The sequence below is a fragment of the Heteronotia binoei genome, chromosome 5, assembly GCF_032191835.1.
Source record: "Heteronotia binoei isolate CCM8104 ecotype False Entrance Well chromosome 5, APGP_CSIRO_Hbin_v1, whole genome shotgun sequence".
Classification (NCBI taxonomy): domain Eukaryota; kingdom Metazoa; phylum Chordata; class Lepidosauria; order Squamata; family Gekkonidae; genus Heteronotia; species Heteronotia binoei.
This window is the reverse complement of record NC_083227.1, coordinates 26,425,894-26,446,866: the sequence shown is the minus strand read 5'-3', so window position 1 is coordinate 26,446,866 and position 20,973 is coordinate 26,425,894. Positions and strand designations below refer to the sequence as shown.

Genomic DNA, 20,973 nt, shown 5'->3' with positions numbered 1-20,973 from the left:
TTATAGCCTTCCAAGTTGGTAGCCATCACCACTTCCTGTGGCAGTGAGTTCCACAATTTTAAGTGTGTGCTCCGTGAAGAGGTACTTCCTATAGTCTGTCCTGAATCTCCCACCCTTCACCATCAGTGGATGACCCTAGGTTCAAGTATTACAAGAGAGTAAGAAAAGCGTCTCCCTGTCCACTCTTCCTGCACTTATGTGTAATTTTGTAGACCTCCATCATGTCTCTGCTTACTCGATTCTAAACTAAACACCCTAAAAGTCTTCATAGGACAGCTGTTCTAGCCCTCTGATCATTTTGGTTCCTCTTTCCTGTACCTTTTCTACTTTGATAATGTCATTTTTTAAACTGTGGTTACCTGAACTGTACGCAGTATTTCAAGTGCAGACTCACCATAGATTTGTCTACATGCCACACGATAGCATCAGTTACAATCTCACGTTTTATGCTAATGTTGTGGACCCCATCTTGAGGAATGGTATGGCCGAGATCAGGGGGCTCTCCCTTAGTGAAGGGGCTCTGTCTTTCCCCCAAACAGCAGAAAAACAAAGCAAAGCAAACAATATATAACCAACCAACCAACCAACAGGATCTTAAAAGGGAAAAGGATTTTAAAAAATAAAAGAGCTGAAAGCTAGACACAACCTTGAGTTTCTGCTATCTCACACCAGAATCAGGAACACAACCTACTTGGTCACCAAATTTCTATCTAACATATTTTCTTTTAGTAAATAATGTATTATTTTTTTCATCATTGCTCAAGGTCACCTGATCATAGGAGCTCTGAAAAGGGAAGGAAGAAGCTCTGTTAGCCTGAAATGTGATGGGCTAAAGGACATCCAAAGAGCTTCCAGGTCTACTATGGATTTGAACACTGAAAAGGTTTCTTCCTTATGTGGGTTCTTTGGTACTGGTGAACAGTACCATTATGACTGAATCTCTTCCCACAATATCAGTATTCAAAAGGTTTCTCCCCTGTAAGGGTTCTTTGATGCTGTTGAAGAGTGCCATTACAACTGAATTTCTTTCCACACTCTGAGCATTCAACAGGTTTCTCCCTTGTGTGGGTTCTTTCATGCCGGTGAAGTGTGTCACTATCTCTGAATTTCTTTCCACACTCAGTGCACTCAAAAGGTTTCTCCCCTGTATGGGTTCTTTGGTGCTGCTGAAGAGTGGATCTCTGACTGAATTTCTTTCCACACGCTGAGCATTCAAAAGCTTTCTCCCCTGTATGGATTCTTTGGTGCGACTGAAGATGGTTATTCCTACTGAATTTCTTCCCACACTCTGAGCATTCAAAAGGTTTCTCCCCTGTGTGGGTTCTTTGATGCTGCTGAAGAGTGCCATTACTACTGAATCTCTTTCCACACTCTGAGCATTCAAAAGGTTTCTCCCCTGTGTGGGTTCTTTGATGCTGTTGAAGGGTGCCATTACAACTGAATCTCTTCCCACACTCTGAGCATTCAAAAGGTTTCTCTCCTGTGTGGGTTCTTTGATGCTGGTGAAGAGTATAATTCTGACTGAATCTCTTTCCACACTCTGAGCATTCAAAAGGTTTTTCCCCTGTGTGGATTCTTATATGCTGTTGCAAATAGCTACGCTGACTGAATCTCTTTCCACACTCTGAGCATTCAAAAGGTTTCTCCCCTGTGTGGGTTCTTTGATGCTGTTTAAGAGTTTTACTGTAACTGAAGCTTTTTCCACACTCTGAGCATTCAAAAGGTTTTTCCCCTGTGTGGGTTCTTTGATGCTTTTGAAGAGTGCCATTACAACTGAATCTCTTTCCACACTCTGAGCATTCAAAAGGTTTCTTCCCTGTGTGGGTCCTTTTGTGCTGATGAAGGATGGAAGTCTGACTGAATTTCTTTCTGCACTCTGAGCATTCAAAAGGTTTCTCCCGTGTGAGTTCTTTGATGCCGCTGAAGATGGCTACTCCAACTGAATTTGTTTCCACACTCTGAACACTCAAAAGGTTTCTTCCATTTGTGGTTTCTTTGGTGCTGCTGAAGAGTGCCTCTGTCACTATATTTTTCCACACACTCTGAGCATTCCAAAGATTTCTCCTCTTTGTGAGTTCTTTGGTGCTGCTGAAAAGTGGATCTCTGACTGGATTTCTTTCCACACTCTGAGCATTCAAAAGGTTTCTCCCCTGTGTGAGTTCTTTGGTGCTGCTGAAGAATGCTATTACAACTGAATCTCTTCCCACACTCTGAGCATTGAAAAGGTTTCTCCCCTGTGTGGGTTCTTTGGTGCTTCTGAAGAATGGAAGTCTGACTGCATTTCTTCCCACATTCTGAGCATCCAAAAGGTTTCTCCCTTGTATGGGTTCTTTTGTGCTGCCAAAGAGTGCTACTGTCACTGTATTTCTTTCCACACTGAGCATTCAAAAGGTTTCTCCCCTGTGTGGGTTCTTTGATGCTGTTTAAGAGTTTGACTGTAACTGAATCTCTTTCCACAATCTGAGCATTCAAAAGGTTTTTCCCCTGTGTGGGTTCTCTGCTGCTTTTGAAGATTGTCACCCTTACTGAATCTCTTCCCACACTCTGAGCATTCAAAAGGTTTCTCCCCTGTGTGGGTTCTTTGATGCTGATGAAGATGACCACTGTAACCAAATCTCTTTTCACACTCTGAGTATTGAAACAGTTTATCTCCTCTGTATATTCTCTTGTGCACAGGGAGCTATGATCTATTTCTGAGGTACTTTCCATACTGAAAGAATTTTCTTGTCTTCAGTATTCTATGCTTTGGGAAATGCACATTACTGTTTCCTACATCTTTCTTCTCAATTATACGGCTGATTTTCTTTCTCTTAAGTCTGCCTTGATTCCTGACATTTCCTTTCAAATCTTTGTTTTTAACTCTATCTGGCAACTGTGGGTCAAGTTTCTCACCCTCCTCATTCCTCTGATCATTCTGTGCTGGAATAAAGAAAGAGATCCCATTAATGCTTGTGGTGGACAAGTAAGGTCCAAAAGCACCTTTTTGACTACAGTTCGAAAGGACTGGTGGCCTCCTTCCTTCCTTACCAGCGGGCTGTATGATTGTACCCAGGGCTTTTTTGGTAGAAAGAGCCCAGCAGGAACTCATTTGCATATTAGACCACACCCTCTGATGTCACCATTGTTTCACATAGGACTTTTTAAAGAAAATAGCCCAGCGGGAAACTCATTTGCATATTAGGCCACACCCCCTGACGCCAAGCCAGCCAGAGCTGCGTTCCTGTGTATTCCTGCTCAAAAAAGCCCTGATTGTATCAAACCAAATGTTACTCAGAAGTCAATCAAAAATCCCCCATGATTATTCCTTGCCTGCTCCCTTCACATAATCCTGAAGTATACTCACTCTCAGGCAGATCATATGGGAAGAAAATATGCTCTCGGAACTTCCTTGAGAAACTCTCCGGTCTTTCTTCGGATGTGAAGCTACTCTCCACCAAAGTCTCTTTTATATTTCTGGCTTTTTTTTTGAGGAGGGGAGGAGAGGGAGAGAGACAGATCATTTGGGGAAGGAAAGAAATTCAAGAGTAAAAGTTTTTCTGGAAGGATGGTACCATAGTCAAGATCAAAGCTCACAACCCTAACCGTTATAAGATGATGATGATATTGGATTTCTATTCCACCCTTCACTCTGAATCTAAGAGCAGTTCACCATCTCCTTTACCCTCCTCCCCCACAACAAACACCCTGTGAGGTAGGTGAGGCTGAGAGAGCTCTCCCAGAAGTTGCCTTTCCAAGGACAACTCTCGGAAAGCTATGGCTGACCCAAGGCCATTCCAGCAGGTCCAAGTGCAGGAGTGGGGAATCAAACTGGGTTCTCCCAGATAAGAGTCCATGCACTTAACCATTACACCAAACTGAGGACCAGATCTGCGAGGCAAAGCACTTTAGTTTCCCTCAAGGTTTAACAGGATTATTGTGGCCTGGTATAACTTGTCATTATTTGATTCTCCCTGCAGAACAGTTCCAGGAGAGCTCTTTCAGCCCCACCTACCTGTCTGTTGTGGGGAGAGGAAGTGAAAGGAGCTTGTAAACCGCTCTGAGACTCCTGAGTGAAGGGCGGAGTATAAATCCAACCTCTTCTACTACTTCTTCTAACATCCTTATCCTGTTCAAGACTGGACTCAAGACTGTGGTTATTAGTTAATCATGACATGGTTGTGTAACCAGGAGGGAGGGGGGATAGGGAGGGTGCCGACAGCCTCTAGAAAATTCCATAAAGGAGGACCCCTGATTGGGTCATTAGGACCACCTGACCCTAGGAACTTTATGCTCATGCCATGCCATAGTGCATGGATCTTTTCTTGCTTCATCATGTTGAATAGCTTTAATATAGAGTACCAATCTGGCTCTGGGTGTTCCTGCAGTTTCTACAAGGTGTCTAGTGAGAGAGGCTCTGAACTATGACAAGTGACCCAAGAGGACCCAGGCTTGGGTTCCTGACAGGATCATTTCCAGATCCCAGGCAGAGCGGATGTTTGTAGTCCCATCCAGGGTGTTAGCAACAGAGCAATAAGGATCTGCCCCCTTCCAGAGTCTTTCCAAGGATCTCTCATCCCCACCTTAGCTTCAGGCCAGGACATCTTCTGTGGCTTGGGCGATGGCCACAACACTGGTCTCAGTTGCCCTTTGGGGCAAGCAGATGGAAAGGCCTCAGAATGATGTAATACTATTCAATAGTTTGATACATGCATCATCTCATGGGTAGCAATTCACACCTTTGGCACTTGTGAAAGATCCTTACCCAGAGAGATTATGCTCCCATAGCTCTCCAGCATGACTTCCCTGTAGAGAGTTCTTTGGCCCGGATCCAGCAGGGCCCATTCTGTCTTGGTGAAACGGATGGAGACCTCCTCAAATGAAAAGGGACTCTGAAAGGAAAACGAGATTCTCTCATCAGAGCTCGCATCAGGCAGAGAGAGTGGCATCCAGAGCCTCTCTCACTGGACAACTGCAAGACCGAATACTGCCCCCCCCCCCCGAGAAAGGAGCGGGGAATCCTGGCTGTCCCCCTGCTCATCTCCCCTACCTGAACTGGTGGTAAAGCAGCCATTTCCACAACCCAAAAAGATGGTGGCCCAACAGCATCTCTCCACTGCCTATTAGTGACATGAAAGAGGAAGGAAGGGTGTTTGTCTTGATTTGCTATTCCATTTGTTTGTTTGTTCCCTGCTTCACTCGCCCCCTGCACAAGAGCTAGCTCTGCTCACAACCTGAGTTCGATCCCGGCAGAAGCTGTGTTCAGGTAGCTGGCTCAGGCTGACTCAGCCTTCCATCCTTCCGAGGTTGGTAAAATGAGTACCCAGCTTGCTGTGGGGGGAAAGTGTAGATGACTGGGGATGGCAATGGCAAACCACCCCGTAAAAAGTCTGCCTTGAAAACATTGTGAAAGCAACATCACCCCAGAGTCGGAAACGACTGGTGCTTACACAGGGGACTACCTTTACCATTTTTTCTTAGGAGAGGCAGAAGAGAAGCACCCGTAAGCCTCAGGATTGATAAATGCTGCCAGCATATTTCAAGCTTCTTTGAGACCTGAAATGTGCCCTGTGAAGTCTGGAGTCCCAAGGGTTACAGCATCCCTGCGGAATCAGACCAAAGCCCAGGAATCCCATTCTCCTGCTGGTTTGGCCCTTGAGTCTGGGCTGGCAGTGGAAACAGAAGGAGGTGGAAGCGATGTTGCGTGACACATCACTAACACATTAGGCCCAAAACTCAGATATCACTTCGGTGCTTCTAGAAGCTCTAGGGCAGGGGTGTCGGACTCATGAGGGCCAGATCTGATAAAATGAGACCTTGCTGGGCCGAGCCTTGTGTGTCATAAAATGTAATGCCAGGTAGCAGAGATATACACTTTATAAAGGACACAAACACAACGTTTTTAAAAAAGCTTTAAAAAATGCACTTAAAACATTAGCACTCGTTCATCTTAAAGGTGCTTTCTTTGTATCTCTCCCTGTGATCCAGGGAACTGGGCAAAGGAAGCTCTGGTCCTTTCCTTCCTTCTCCAGGGGACAGGAAGGGGAGGAGCCTGCCAAAGCAAGGTATTCCTCTCCAAGGGAGGAGCATCAGCCAATGGAGAAAATAGAGGTTTTGCTCTGAAGCTCCTGTGCGATTGAGGAAGCCTGGCAAAGCAAGCTGTGATGCAGAAGGAAGCAAGAGACAGGGAGAAGGAAGCAGATGACAGCCAGTTGCTCAGGGGCCTGATAGGAGCCCTCTGGGGGCCTGATTCAGCCCTCGGGCCGCATGTTTAATACCCCTGCTCTAGTGTAATATCAGTGAGTTTTCAGACAGTCTGTTGTCAGGCTAACGTCACAGTTGGGTTTTTAGCCAGATGCAACATGACATCACATCTGCCCCAAGACCATCCCCAAAGCTCCTAGAGGGTGCTGGGCCACAGCTTGCCATCCCTATTCCAGCATCCTGTTCCCCGCAGTGGCCCACTGGATGCCTCTATAAGCAAGGGCACAAAAGCCAGATTTTCCATTATCATTGGGCCCCAGAAACTAGTTTTCAGCACTCTGCTGTCTCAGAAGGTGGAGTCTTCCTTTATTCATCTGGCTCAATAGCTCTGATCAAGTTTGTCTACCTTTTCTCTTTTGGACCACCTTCTGTTCCTCTTATGGAAGGAAGGTGAGATATGAATATTTTAATTAATGAGAAGAACTGCCCTCCAGGAATCTGTCTAATCCTCTTTGAGAGGCATCATACTATATTATAGCATTGGAAAAAGTCCAGAAAAGGGCAACTAATGATTAAAGGTTTGGAACACTTTCCCTATGAAGAAAGGTTAAAACGCTTGGGGCTCTTTAGCTTGGAGAAACGTCGACTGCGGGGTGACATGATAGTGGTTTACAAGATTATGCATGGGATGGAGGAAGTAGAGAAAGAAGTATTTTTCTCCCTTTCTCACAATACAAGAACTTGTGGGCATTCAATGAAATTGCTGAGCAGTAGGGTTAGAATTGATAAAAGGAAGTACTTCTTCACCCAAAGGGTGATTAACATGTGGAATTCACTGTCATAGGACGTGGTGGCGGCTACAAGCATAGCCAGCTTCAAGAGGGATTTGGATAAAAATATGGAGCAGAGGTCCATCAATGGCTATTAGCCACAGCATATTATTGGAACTGTCTGGGGCAGTGATGCTCTGTATTCTTGGTGCTTGGGGTGGGGCAAAATGGACGGGCTTCTAGCCCCACTTGTGAACCTCCTTTTTTTTTGGCCACTGTGTGACACAGAGTGTTGGACTGGATGGGCCATTGGCCTGATCCAACATGGCTTCTCTTATGTTCTTATACTTGGTGAATTTTTTGTGCTCTGTGGTTGTGTGAAGAAGTATTTAATGTTTTTCCCAGAATCATAAAGTTGGAAGTGACCTCCAGGGACATCTAGTCCAACACACTGCACAATGCAGGAAACTCACAAATACCTCCCCCAAAATTCATAGGATCAGCATTGCTGTCAGATGGTCAACTAGCCTCTGTTTAAAAACCTCCAAGGAAGCAGAGCCCTCCACCTCCTGAGGAAGCCTGTTCCACTGAGGATTCACTCTAACGGTCACAAAGTTCTTCCTAATGTTAAGCCGGAAACTCTTCTGATTTAATTTCAACTCATTGGTTCTGGTCCTACCTTCTGGGGTCTAAGAAAACAATTCTGCACCTTCCTCTGTATGACAACCATTCAAGAACTTGAAGATAGTGATCATATCATCTTTCAGCCACCTCCTCTCCAGGCTAAACATCCCCAGCGCCTTCAACCTTTCCTCATAGGACTTGGTCTCCAGACCCTTCACCATCTTCATCCTTCTCCTCTGGTTCTGTTCCAGCTTGTCTATATCCTTCTTAAAATGTGGTGCCCAAAACTGAACACAATACTCCAGGTGAGGTCTTACCAGAGCAAAGTAAAGCGATACCATCAGCTCACATGATCTGGACATTATACTTCTGTTGATATGGCCCTGAACTTTCTACCCATCACATTCACAGGGTACGCCAAATGCATCCAGGGCCAATGAGTCCTTACCAAAAGACAGAGCACCTTGGACACACTCCACAACCTGCGCCTTCTGCTCTTGCTCCAAGGAAGCTCCTTCCACCTCAGATAATGTAGCCTCTTTCTTCAAGCATGGTGCCCACATCTAAAACAGCAGAAAGGGGAGGGGTAAGAGATGGAATGGAAAAGGAACCACGAAATGGATCCTACCCCACTCCCAGACTCTGTACCGTTCCACCAGCAGACCTGATGAGATATCTGGAGGGATAAGGAATTTTTTATGTTTGTTTATTTATTTAACGGGATTTATATCTTGTCCATCCCACCAAGGCACTAGAAGAGGCTGCTGAAGGAAGCTGTTAGATCTCCACTTGGGATGATTAACACTTGGACAAATATATCTCAAGTAAACTTTATCTCAAGGTCAGAGATTGCTGCTTAATGGGAAATACCTGGAGGAAATCCCCTCACCTGCTCTGCCTGCCTCTTCTCCCATGCCTGACTCAGGAGGAAACCTTCAGCCAGAGCCACAGCCTAGGAACTGGTCTCTGGCCCACATTCTCTGACCCAGCACTGCATTTCCTGGGGCAGGATGGCCAGGAACTGCTCCAGGATCACCAGGTCCAGGATCTGCTTCTTGGAGTGTCTCTCTGGCTTCAGCCAGTGGTTGCATAGTTGATGGAGTTGGCTGCAAACCTCTCGGGGCCCCTCAGCCTCATGGCAGTGGAACTGCTGGAAGCGTTGGTAATGTACATCTGAGATCGCCATGACTTGATAATGGATCCCTGGCGCAGGGCCTTCCCTGAATTCAACACCACTCTGAGTTTGGGGAGGATGGGGGGCTTTGTTTGTTGTCTTGTCAATTCCTGGTTCTTCTGGATCCTTCTCTTTTATCTCCTTGCCTTTTTCCTGAGTCACCTCCGACTGTGTAAAGATGCCTTCAGTCACTCGGCTATAAACAGAGGCTTCTTTCTGGGGGGAAGGAGAGGCAGAGACAGTAACATGTCACAAGGAGACCAAAGGAGATTTGCCCTAGCGGATCAGAACTAAAGTGCTTCTTGTGATTGGTACACCAGGTTTAATATCATTTTGCTAGATTATATACTAAAGTATTCTAGATATGCTTCCTTAGTTCTTTAGGAAAATTACCTGCCTCTGTTTGGCTCTTTAAGGATGCTACAAGCTTAGCCTCTTGGTTCAGTCCTCTGTAGGGGTGGAATTCTAGCAGGAGCTCCTTTGCATATTAGGCCACACACCCCTGATGTAGCCAATCCTTCAAGAGCTTAGCTCTTGAAGGATTGGCTACATCAGGGGTGTGTGGCCTAATATGCAAAGGAGCTCCTGCTAGAATTCCACCCCTGGTCCTCTGAGCAGCTAATTATTAAGGTAAACTGAAGTGCTAAAAAGACCAGAGGGACTGTTGCCCAATGTTCCCTCTAACCTGTGGAGTCTTGTGAGCAAAAATTCTACTTTGTGAGCTACTGGCATTAAGGTTGTGAGCTTCTGAATGCATTAGCTTGCTCTGGGGCCATTTTTCCTGAGCTAAGACAAAAACGTGTGAGCTGGAGGCTAAAAAACTATGAGCCAGATCATGCTAACTCGGCTTAGAGGAAACACTGCTGGTGAGCCCTTGACCAATGGGTTTTGAACTCATTTGTTATGAGGGCTAGATTTAACATAAATAGGACCAGCCACATGTATCATAAAATGCGATGCCAGGTAGCAGAGATATAAACGTGGAGTTTGGCAACCCTACATGGAACTTCTAACTTTTTTCTCTTGATCCTTCCTCTGCCATGTGACAAACAGCAATTGTTGGGGAGAGTTCATCTTGTCACCAGATCATTCTGTGGAGCAGCTTCCAGTGCAGGATTTATCAAGCAGCTGTGCAAAGTGCAGGAGCACTGCCAGAAAAAGGAAGTTGGCAATCCTACTTTCCCTTCTCCTTTTGTCTCTTTTTCCCCCAGCCTGTTCTCATGTTCAAGGCTCTGAGCCAAGGGTAGATCCTGGCACTCTCTGCATGTCAAGCAGAGACTCTTCAAAGATTTCAGGTTTTCACGGCTGGTAACATCATTAGGGTTTGAAGAATCTTTCGGGCTCAAGTGCCGTGTTCTACTGGAGAAAGTTTTCCTTCCAGACGTTTCGTTCTCAGCTGCGGAGAACATCCTCAGTGGCGTTGCAGCTGGAGCAGGCGCTCTGACCTTCTTGGCTGCTGTGCATTGAGTGGGGCCAGGGCTGCTGGAGAGCTGCTATTTATAGGCTGGAGGGGCTGTGATGAAAGGGCAATTGGTTTGTGGATATGCCCATTGTTTGGTGGGGCTTCCTGGAAGGGTAGTGATAAGGAAACTGGCTGTTGAATGTGACCATTGTTCTGTGTTAATTGCTGGGAGGGTTGGAAGGGGTGTGAAGATAAGGAAGATGGTTGTTGACTGTGCTGATTGTTCTGTGGAATGTGCTGGTTGTTCTGTGACCTTTTGCAATTTATAGTCTGTAGGGTGTTTTGCAGAGCAGGGTACCAAGATTGGTGGATGAAAATGCCTTCTTCCTTTCTGTTAAAACTCTTCAATTGCCAAAAAAAATGTATTGAAGATAAAGGTAGTCCCCTGTGCAAGCACCGAGTCGTTACCGACTCATGGGGTGACGTCACATCACGACGTTTTCTTGGCAGACTTTTTACGGGGTGGTTTGCCATTGCCTTCCGCAGTCATCTACACTTTATCTCTAGCAAGCTGGTACTCATTTTACCGACCTCAGAAGGATGGAAGGCTGAGTCAACCTTGAGCTGGCTACCTGAACCCAGCTTCTGCTGGGATCAAACTCAAGTTGCGAGCAGAGCTTGGACTGCAGTACTGCAGCTGACCACTCTGCACCATGGCACACACCCTTAAAAGATGCCTGCCTAAAATGGGAAGGTGGGGGAATAGTGGGATTTGGCAATATAATTTTTAAAACAGAACATCAAGAAAAAGCACAGGGATCACATGCCCAGCCATGGGGTTGTCTCTCTCTGTCTTCCTCCAAGCACTGAGATTATGGCGCAGAGCCACAAAGGCCAGTACAAACCTGACCCACACAGTAAATGGAAATCTGTGGCTTCTGCTGGAAAATGAGATGGGAATGCCTCCAGTGCCTGTGTTCTGGGGACAGGAGTGAAGCTCCCAGAGGGAAGAAAAGGTAGCCCCAGGCATTTGTTTCCAGAGAAACAAGGAAGGAAGGCTTTCTTGTCATTCCCCCCTTTCTCTCTCCCATTATTTTTATCCAGTTAGGTGGAACGGGCTGATCTGGGTCTTCCTCAGAAGCCCGTCTCCCACTGGTGCTCTTGCACCAGGCAACATGCAAGCCCACTTCTCAGCCCTGGGATCCTCATTCTCCCCATCCACACCCACTCCTCGGTGTGGATGAAAGCCTCAGCTGAGACACGCCTCTCTGGTTCTTGGCTGCCCTGGCCATTCTCAGTTCTGAAGGCAGGCAGGCAGCCTTTACCAGATCGAGGCTAGGCTGGCTGGATGGGCTCTTGCCTTGGCTTAGAGAGCAATAAGGGCCACGTGCCTACCTCATTCTCAAGGTAGCAGAGGGTGGGAAGGGGCCAGGCAGAGCCTGTGGGAAAGATGAGACCTCAGCCTCATGTAATGCTATCATGCCCACCTGCCTGAAACAGCAGTTTCCTCTTGGGGACTGGAGCGCTGCAGTCTTGAGAGCGGTCATAAATCCATGGGAGAATTCAAGGGTTGCCCTGCAGGTTGGCAACTGCCTTCCAAGCACCCAATGACTCAGCTCCACCACCCCAGCTCTCCTACTGCAGTGGCTCTTCCCCTTCTTCAAACTTCACAGTGGAGAGAGCAGAGCCCGAAAGTGTGTGCTCCCCTCGGCAGCTGACAGGGTGGTTCCCTTCACTTCTCTCCCTCTGATCAACTGCTTGAGGTTCAGATTAAAGCTCTTGGTGGGCCGGTTCTGGCCTGTGGGCTATCAGTTTGACACCCCTGCCTTCACTGGAGTTCATTAGCACAACTCACATCCATAAGCCACACACCCCTGACATCACTAGAAGGCGTACTCAATTATTCCAGCTCAGTATCTACCTTAAAATGCTTCTTGAATTATAATTGTCATAAACAAACCTTAGTCCCATCATACTTTTAAAATTACTTTCTCCTATGTAGCCACAGTGGCATGAAGATTTCCATCTGTCCGCTTTATATATTTTGGTTATTTTCCCATTTTTTGTGGGGGGAAATATTCAAAAGTTTGCCAAATCTTAAGAGTTCAGCAAAATTCTCACAGGGGATTGGAACAAGGGAGCCCAGAGGCAAGTATTTGGGGGGGGGGTGTAAGAAAGAAAGAGCACAATAAGATTTAGAGGTTCTGGAGCTCCACTCCTGTGAGCTGCTGCCCAAAATGAGGCCCGAGTGTCACACATTTTAATTTTTCCTGTACTAAAAGACAATTATTGTTGCCCTCCCTCCCCGTTCCACTTACACAGTGGAGCAAAAACTGGTGCCGAACAGAACTGTCAACCTCCAAGTGGAGCTTGAAGTTCTCCCAGAATTACAACCGACCTGGAGAAAATGGCTGCATTTGGAGGAAGGACTCTATGGCCTGGTTCCCAACTGAGGTCCCCCCACATTCCCAAATTTACCTTTCCCAAACTCCCTCCAAACGTCCAGAAATTGGCAACCCTCTGACAACCGTGGCTGAGAAGAATCCCAGCCCTCTTCCTTTAATTAAAAGTTCATCTCCCCTTTCCATCCCCTTCTAAGAAAAACTTCCCGGGATCCGGCTGCAAGGCTTTTCCCTTGGGGAGCATGGCTGAAGCCAGCTCGGAAGCAAACCCTGCTCACCCCCCCACCCCTGGGACAAAAGGCCTTTCCTCTCCGCGCCCCACCCTCCCACTCCTTGCTCGGTCTCTCTAGCAAACAGCATTGTTGGTTTAACCCTTTCAGTGCTGTCCTCTCCATGAAGTGCTGCAGCCCGGCTACTGTAGACAACGTCCTATGCTGCTCCAGTCCGTGGGGCTGCTCTGGAGTAACTCCGCACGGGGTTGCGCTCCCAGAGGATCCCGGGCTGTTCTCAGGAAAAGGAGGGGGGTATACTAAAAGGAAGGATAGGGTTCCCATTGGAAACAATGGGAGCCTGGAACGCCATTTAACTTCCATAGGCTCCATTCAAACATGTTACTACAGCCAGTGTTCCCTCTAAGCTGAGTTAGTGTGAGCTAGCTCACAGATTTTTTAGCCTCTCTCACACATTTTTGTCTTAACTCGGGAAGGATAGCCCCAGAGCACAATAATTTAGATAGAAGCTCACAACTTTAGTGCCAGTTGCTCACAAAGTAGAATTTTTGCTCACAAGACTCCACAGCTTAGAGAGGGAAGATTGGTTACAGCATGAGATGAGTTGCAAAGAAAAGGTAGAATGGATTTTCCATTAAGTTCTCTGGGGCCAGACAGACTACTCTGGGACTGGAACGACGGGCCCCAGTGGAATGACAGCCCCTGGGGGGAGGTGATGTGTTCTGGGGCTGTAATGCTAGCCACCCATGGTGGAATTACAGTCTCTGGGGGTAGGAGATGTGTTCTGGGACTTCCTTCAATAGATCAAAGTGGCATGGCTTACACCAGAAGTACTCCTTTACCATTTAGCTGTCAATACAACCCAAGCACCAGTACCTCAAGGGGTCAACACAGCCTCCACTTTGGCCAAGAATTGGTTGTCTCCATACCAGTCAGAGTCCCAGCACAACAGGCAGAGTAGATTTCAGTCATCCACATGTATAAAGTGCTGGCAACTCTTGTCCAACCTGGCTTCAATTCTGTAGGCTCACCTTCCAGGATGAGATGTTTCCCTCCCACCAAGTTGGAGAAGAGGAGGATATTGGATTTACACCATGCCCTTCACTCAGAGTCTCAGAGCGGCTTACAATCTCCTTTCCCTTCCTCTCCCCACAACAGACACCCCATGAGGTGGGTGGTGCTGAGAGAGCTCTGAAAGAACTACTCTTAAGAAAACAGCTCTGATAAAAAATGTGATTAACCCAAAGTCACCCAGCTGGCTGCATGTGGAGGATCAGGGAATCAAACTTGGTTCTTCCACAGTAGAGACCGCACACTTAACCACTACACCAAACTGGCTCTAGCACAGGGGTGGGCTAACTTGCTTTATGTAAGAGATACATGGGATAACATCAGATGTTTGAGGGAGGGAGGAAGATGGGGAGAGGAGGAAGAGAGAGATGAAAAGAAGAAGAAGAAGATATTGGATTTATATCCCGCCCTCCACTCCAAAGAGTCTCAGAGCGGCTCACAATCTCCTTTACCTTCCTCTCCCACAACAGACACCCTGTGAGGTGGGTGGGGCTGGAGAGGGCTCTCACAGCAGCTGCCCTTTCAAGGACAACCTCTGCCAGAGCTATGGCTGACCCAAGGCCATTCCAGCAGGTGCAAGTGGAGGAGTGTGGAATCAAACCCGGTTCTCCCAGATAAGAGTCCACACACTTAACCACTACACCAAACTGGCAACTTTAACTTTACATTGCATTCTCCAAGCCAGCAGCTGGCTTGGCTTGGAGAAGTTATTTAGAGAGAAATGCCTTCTCCAAGCTGGCGAACAGGGTGGTGGGGGATTCAAGAGCCACACAATATGTGTGGAAGAGCCACGTGTGGCTCCCAAGCCACCCCTAACCTATAAAGAAGCGGAATTTTGCAAGACCAGTCGAAACAAGGAAACCAGATGTGCCATGCAAGAGTACCTGAGTGAGGAAACATCTTATTGCAGCGCACATGTGCTTCTGTGGGCAGCTGCCCGAACTCCACAGCCAGGAGCAAAGTTTCTTCAAAGAAAGCCAGAGAGGGGAGACAAAATAGGCCTGACCTCTGGGGATGTGTAAGTGAAAGTGTTGAGCAGCCAGAGGTCACAACCCATCGCTATTGTGACAAAGAATGGATCGCGAAGGACTGAAGTCCCAAAAAAGAGAACTCAGACTAGGGTTGCCAGATCCTACCCCCCTGGCCACCAGCGACGGGATGGGGGTAGGGCTGCCAGAAATTCCTGGAGATTTGGGCGTGGAGCCTGAGCAGGACAGAGACCTCAGTGAGGTAGAATGCCAAGCATCTATTTTCTCCAGCGGAATTGGAATTGGAACTGAATTGGGAACTGTAATCTGGAGATGAGCTATAATTCCATGGGATCTCCAGGTCCCACCTGGAGGCTGGCATCCCTGGCTGTTCAGACCCAGAGGGGAATGGGTGAGGGCGTCGCCTGCTTGCAACAAGGAGTGAGGGTGTGCGTGTGAATGGGTGTTTTTTGCTGTCAGACAGGAGTTGTCCATTTAACCAAGTCGGGCTGAACCAAAGCAAATGTAAACGAGGTAAAGGGAAGCAAGGAAAAAAAAAAGTGGGTGGGACGTTTAGCCTGATCTCTTCCTGAGTGACAGACTCTCTAGCCTATCCCCGAGTCAACATGGGGGTCTTGCAAGAACTTCCTCCGGGCGCCTGCCATTGGACAGGGGCATAACCAGGCTCGGCTGCGCGTCTGGACCGACAGGACTGTGGGAACGGAGAAGAAGAGCATGGAGACGGAGCTGGCCAAGCGGCAAGAGAGGGGAGGCTGCAAGGAAAGCAGAGGGTAGGGTGGAGGAAAAGTGGTGTTGCAGGGGGGTTTGGGAGGCGATGCATCCAGAGAGCGGCAGGGCTGGCAAGAAGGACAGACGTCAAGATGCTGCAAGGAACCGCCCTGGGCTGGGCCAGGAGGGGGTCGCGGAGGCAATGGTGGCGGGCGGACAGGGAGGGCAATGCAAGATCTGGGACACTAACGGGATCCAGGGGAGGGGAAGGGCTGTCAGATGCCAGCGCCCCTGCGGAGAAAGGCGGCGCATATGAATTTGGAGCAATAGCAGTGCCGATCTGGGGGGGCTCCAGGAGCATTGCGGGAAGAGGGCAGGATGGGCGTCGCTTGAAGAAGAAGGCATTTCTCTGTCCTGAGAAAAAAATGTTTTCCCGTGTTCTATCCTGGGACTGCGAGTGGTTGCTGGAAGTGGCGCAGATTCCCGAAAGGTGGTTTGGAATGGAAAGGTGGTTCTGGAAAGGAGGAGGGGTGGGCGGCGGCTGCCAGGGTGGCTAAGGGCAGGGTTTGGATTGGGGGGGGGGGCGGGGTTCATGGATATTGGGTGGAGCTTGGCCCCAGCCGCACAGGAATGACTGGCATTTGGGGGCAGAGAGTGGGGACAGAGCGAGGCAAGGGATTAGAAGAGCTGGGGAAAGCTTAAATCTGTCTTGAAAAGGAAAGCAGGAATGTTTCCCACCATCCTCTTGGGAAAGGGGAGTGCCAGCACAGCAATCTCTTCCCCCCTCCACACAAACACCAGTGTTCCCTCTAAGCTGAGTTAGTGTGAGCTAGCTCACAGTTTTTTAGCCTCCGGCTCACGCATTTTTGTCTTGCCTCAGGAAGGGTGGCCCCAGGGCAAACTTAATTTATGCAGTGAGCTCACAACTTTAATGCCAGTAGCTCGCCAAAGTAGGATTTTTGCTCACAACACTCCACAGCTTAGAGGAAGCATTGCGCCTCCTCCCCACCACCTTCTTGGACTATCCTACCTTGCAGGTAAGAGCCCCGTGGCACAGAGTGGTAGTAGTCCGAACTCTCTGCTCACAACCTGAGTTCGATCCTGGCGAAAGCTGGGTTCAGATAGCAGGCTCAAGGTTGACTCAGCCTTCCATCCTCCAAGGTCTGTAAAATGAGTACCCAGCTTGGGGAAGGCAATGGCAAACCACTCCATAAAAAGCCTGCAGTGAAAACGTCAGGATACGACATCACCCCAGAGTCGGAAACGACTGGTGCTTGCACAGGGGACTACCTTTACCTTTTTACCTTGTAGGGTCAGCATGAAGGCAACCATGAGCTTCTTGGTAGAAGGGGGGGATACAAATGTGGTAAATATATATTCCTTTTTTTTTAATTTCATAACTTTATTGACAAAAGCATCAACTTTTTACAAAATAATTATATCATTCTATCAAATAAAATATCTTACATCTAAAACACAAAACAGAATGGAAGTGGATTTTAACATCAAAGTTAACCCCCAAATTTTATATAAATTAAACTATTATCATATCATTAATTCATCTCCACCAGACCTTTTTTCCTCCTTTTCTTTTGTCTTTCTTTCAAGCCATCTATACAGTTTCTTCCATTTATTACTTGCTACCGATTTAGCCTTCCCTTTCAAGAGGGCTGAAAGTATATCCGCTTCAGCAGCGTAAAGCACTTTTTCAACCAATTCATCTAAGTTTGGACACTTCCCTTTCCTCCAATATTTGGCTAATAAAATTCTAGCAGCAGTAATAATATAAATCACCAAATATTCATCTTCTTTTAATGTCCCCTTTCTTACCATAGATAATAGCATTACCTCTGGTTCAAATTGAAAATCCATACCTAGTACTTCCTTTAAAAATATAAAAACTTTCACCCAAAATTTTTTCACAATAGCGCAAGTCCACCATACATGATAAAATGTACCTGTTTTGGTTTCGCATTTCCAGCATTTAGGTGACAAACTGGTGTTCATCTTAGATAACTGTACTGGTGTAATGTACCACCTATGGAACATTTTGAAAAAAATTTCCCTATAACTTACTGGCTTAATAGTTTTATAATTATTTTTCCACACTTGCGACCATTGTTCCAAATCTATAATCTTTCCCAAATTTTGTGACCATTTGATCATCGATTCTTTCACCAATTCATCTTCTAATTTTATTTGCATCATATAATTATACACTTTTAAAATTGTTTTATCTTCTTTTGCCAGTAGTACTGGCAAAAAAATATATATATATTCCTTATGTGGAAACATCCTGAGGTGAGGCCGATCTCAGAGAATCCCTAGAAGTAACATGTGGGAGGTCAATCGGTTCAATTCAAAAACCTTTAGTGGCATAAAACAGTGGAATAAAAGTACAGACAGAATCAAAATGGGTAATGTGGGAGGTAAAAGGGTGTCCCCTCTTGCTCCATTTCCCCCATTTGCTTCAGGGGCAAATTTCCACGACAGCAGCTGGGATCATCGAAGAAAGTTGTTTTTACATCAGATGAGCATCTTGTCCAAAGTGGCTCTCTTGGATTTGATTTACGAAAGCAGGAAAATCAAATACTGTTCTTAAGGTCACTTTTAATATGGCACCATTCTTGTAGGTCACTTACTGGAAAAGTGCTTTTCCCGGTGCCTTAATTCACATTGGAAATTGAACTGATGACTCCTGTTCCGCCTCCCTTTGCTTAACTGATCTGACAATTTCTCCACACACAAGTCATTCCTAGGAGAAGCAGGAAAACAGTCCACAAGCAGAGGGAGCTAAACTGTTGACAGAGAACAAACCAAAGTAGTTGGTGGCCCTGTTAATATTTTTAATTCATTCCTTTGTTGAAAATAAATCGACGGATTATCTGCCCAATCTTATCCATCTAGTCAATCTATCTATCTGGAGAAGAAGAGGAGTTTGGATTTTTACAATCTACTTCCCTTCCTCTAGCTAGCCCTGTGATGCAGAGTGGTAATGCTGCAATACTGCTGTCTGAGCTCTCTTCTCACGACCTGAGTTTGATCCCAGCAGAAGCTGGGTTCGGGTAGCTGTCTTAAGGTTGACTCAGCCTTCCATCTTTCTGAGGTCGGTAAAATGAGTATTCAGCTTGCTGGGGGGAAAGTGCAGATGACTGGGGAAGGCAATGACAAACCACCCCGTAAAAAGTCTGCTGTGAAAATGTCATGATGCGACATCACCCCAGACTCGGAAATGACTGGTGCTTGCACAGGGGACTACCTTCACCGTTCCCCCCTTCCTCTCCCTACAACAGACACCCTGTAAAGTAAGTGGAGCTAAGAGAGCTCTCAGAGAGTTGCTCTTGAGAAAACAGCTCTGTGAGGGCTGTGGCTGACCCAAGGTCACCCAGCTGGCTTTATGTGGAGGAGTGGGGAATCAAACCCGGTTCTCTTAGATTAGAGTCCACACCCTTTACTACACCAAAATGGCTTTCAGTTCGACAGCAAACAAGCATCTTTTTGACAGCAAGCATGACGTAGAGGCTAGATTGTCATACTAAAATCTGGGCTTCCCTGTTTTGATTCCCCACTCTGCTATGGAATCTTACTGGGTGAGTCATAGAGCTGGAAGGGGCTATGCAGACCATCCAGTCCAACCCCCTGCTGAATGCAGGGTCAACCTAAAGCAGGGGTGTCGAACTCATTTGTTACGAGGGCCGGATTTGACATAAATGAGACCTTGTTGGGCCAGCCCAGGTCAGATTGGACCGGGCCATGTTGGGCCAGGCCATGTGTGTACCTATTTAAGATTAGGTAGCAGAGATATAAACTTTATAAAGGACCCAGACAAACAACATTTTAAAAAAAAACAACCTTAAAACATAGCAGTCAGTGGTCTTAAAGGTGCTTTCTTAGTATTTCTCCCATGGGATCCAGGGAACGGGGCAAAGGAAGCTCTTGGGAGCAAAAATTCTACTTTGTGAGTTACTGGTATTAAAGTTGTGAGCTACTGGCATGAAAGTGGTGAGCTACTGCATAAATTATTGTGCTCTGGGGTCTCTCCTACCTCCTCAGGGGGCTGAGGGAAAGAAGCCTCAGCCAATAGAAGAAGAGGCTTGGCCAAGTAGCTCTGTTGTACAATTCAGAGTGCCTGGCAAAGCAAGCTCTGCCTCCCCCCTTCCTTCCAAGAGAGGAGCCTCAGCCAATGGAGAAAATAGAAGTTTTGCTCTGTAGCTCCTGTGTGAATGAGCAAGCCTGGCAAAGCAAGCTGTGATGCAGAAGGAAGCAAGAGAGAGGGAGAAGGAAGCAGATGACAGCCAGTTGCTCAGAGGCTGATAGCAGCCCTGATTCGGCCCTTGAGCCACATGTTTGACACCCCTGACCTAAAGCATCCCTGACAAGTGTTTTCCAGATGCTGTTTGAAGACTGCCAGTGGAGAGGGGAGCTCCTCAACTCCCTAGGCAGCCGATTCCATTGCTAAACTACACTTATTGTAAATTCACCCTCCCAATATCCAACCAGTATCTTTCTGCCCGTAATTTAAACCCATTATTGCAAGTCCTGTCCTCTGTTGCCCACAGCAACAGCTCCCTGCCCTCCTCTAAGTGACAGCCCTTCAAATACTTAAAGAGAGTGATCATGTCCGCCCCCCCCCCGACCCAATTTTTCCTTCTCCAGACTGAGCATTTAAGTGCTTTCAGCCTCACGTACCTCATAGGTATTTTGTGAGACTAGAATGGATGAGAGATGTAAACTTTGCATCCTGGTTACAAGAGGAGTGTCTGATCTGGATGTGGGTGCCAGCAATTTGAACCCTTGTTCAGCTACAGAGGTTTTTTTCCTGCTGTTTGGAAGTTCTCTCTCCACCCCACCCCACCGCCTCCAAGCATAACAGAAAGAAGAAGCTTTAAAGGTCTAGGCATTCCTGTGGCACTTTTGGGTGTAAAAGATGCCTCAGAACTCTACTCTCAATTGCCCTTACCAAAATGCTGTCCAAAGTTATTGAGGCCTTCAAGGCTTCCGGACTAGGCCTGGACAGGGGGTGTATTCCCAAGATGCCTTGCTACAGATGGGGAAGCTACTGCCCAAAAGGCAGGAGGAAGATGGTACTGACTGCACCAATGACCAGGCAAGAGCTGAAGGCTTAACTCCTTTCCCAGGCCTGGCTGATCCAAAGACTTCATGATGTTGCATGCACAATTCCCTTCTGTCTCCTATCTGGGAGAACCGGGTGTGATTCTCCACTTCTCCACTTGCAGCTGCTGGAATGGCCCTGAGTCAGCCATAATTCTCACAGAATTGTCCTTGAAAGGGCAGTTTCTGTCAGAGCTCTTTCAGCCCCAGCTACCTCACAGGGTGTCTGTTATGGGGGAAGAAGATAAAGGAGATTGTAAGCCGCTCTGAGTCTCTGATTCAGAGAGACGGGTGGGGTATAAATCTGCAAT

General features: G+C 47.1%; 3 protein-coding genes and 1 pseudogene across 3 annotated transcripts in view; 1 reads left to right on the top strand and 3 right to left on the bottom strand.

Moving 5' to 3' along the window:
- The window catches only part of LOC132571228 (zinc finger protein 345-like), a 279,214-nt gene that overhangs the window by 100,041 nt on the left and 158,200 nt on the right, over positions 1 to 20,973 (bottom strand). The gene's annotated exons all lie outside the window — the stretch shown is intronic.
- The window catches only part of LOC132571316 (gastrula zinc finger protein XlCGF57.1-like), a 397,476-nt gene that overhangs the window by 272,212 nt on the left and 104,291 nt on the right, over positions 1 to 20,973 (bottom strand). The window lies entirely within an intron of this gene.
- LOC132571230 (zinc finger protein 420-like) overlaps positions 1 to 20,973 on the top strand; it is a 170,565-nt gene that overhangs the window by 80,521 nt on the left and 69,071 nt on the right. The window lies entirely within an intron of this gene.
- Positions 966 to 14,910, bottom strand: LOC132570962 (oocyte zinc finger protein XlCOF6-like; annotated as a pseudogene).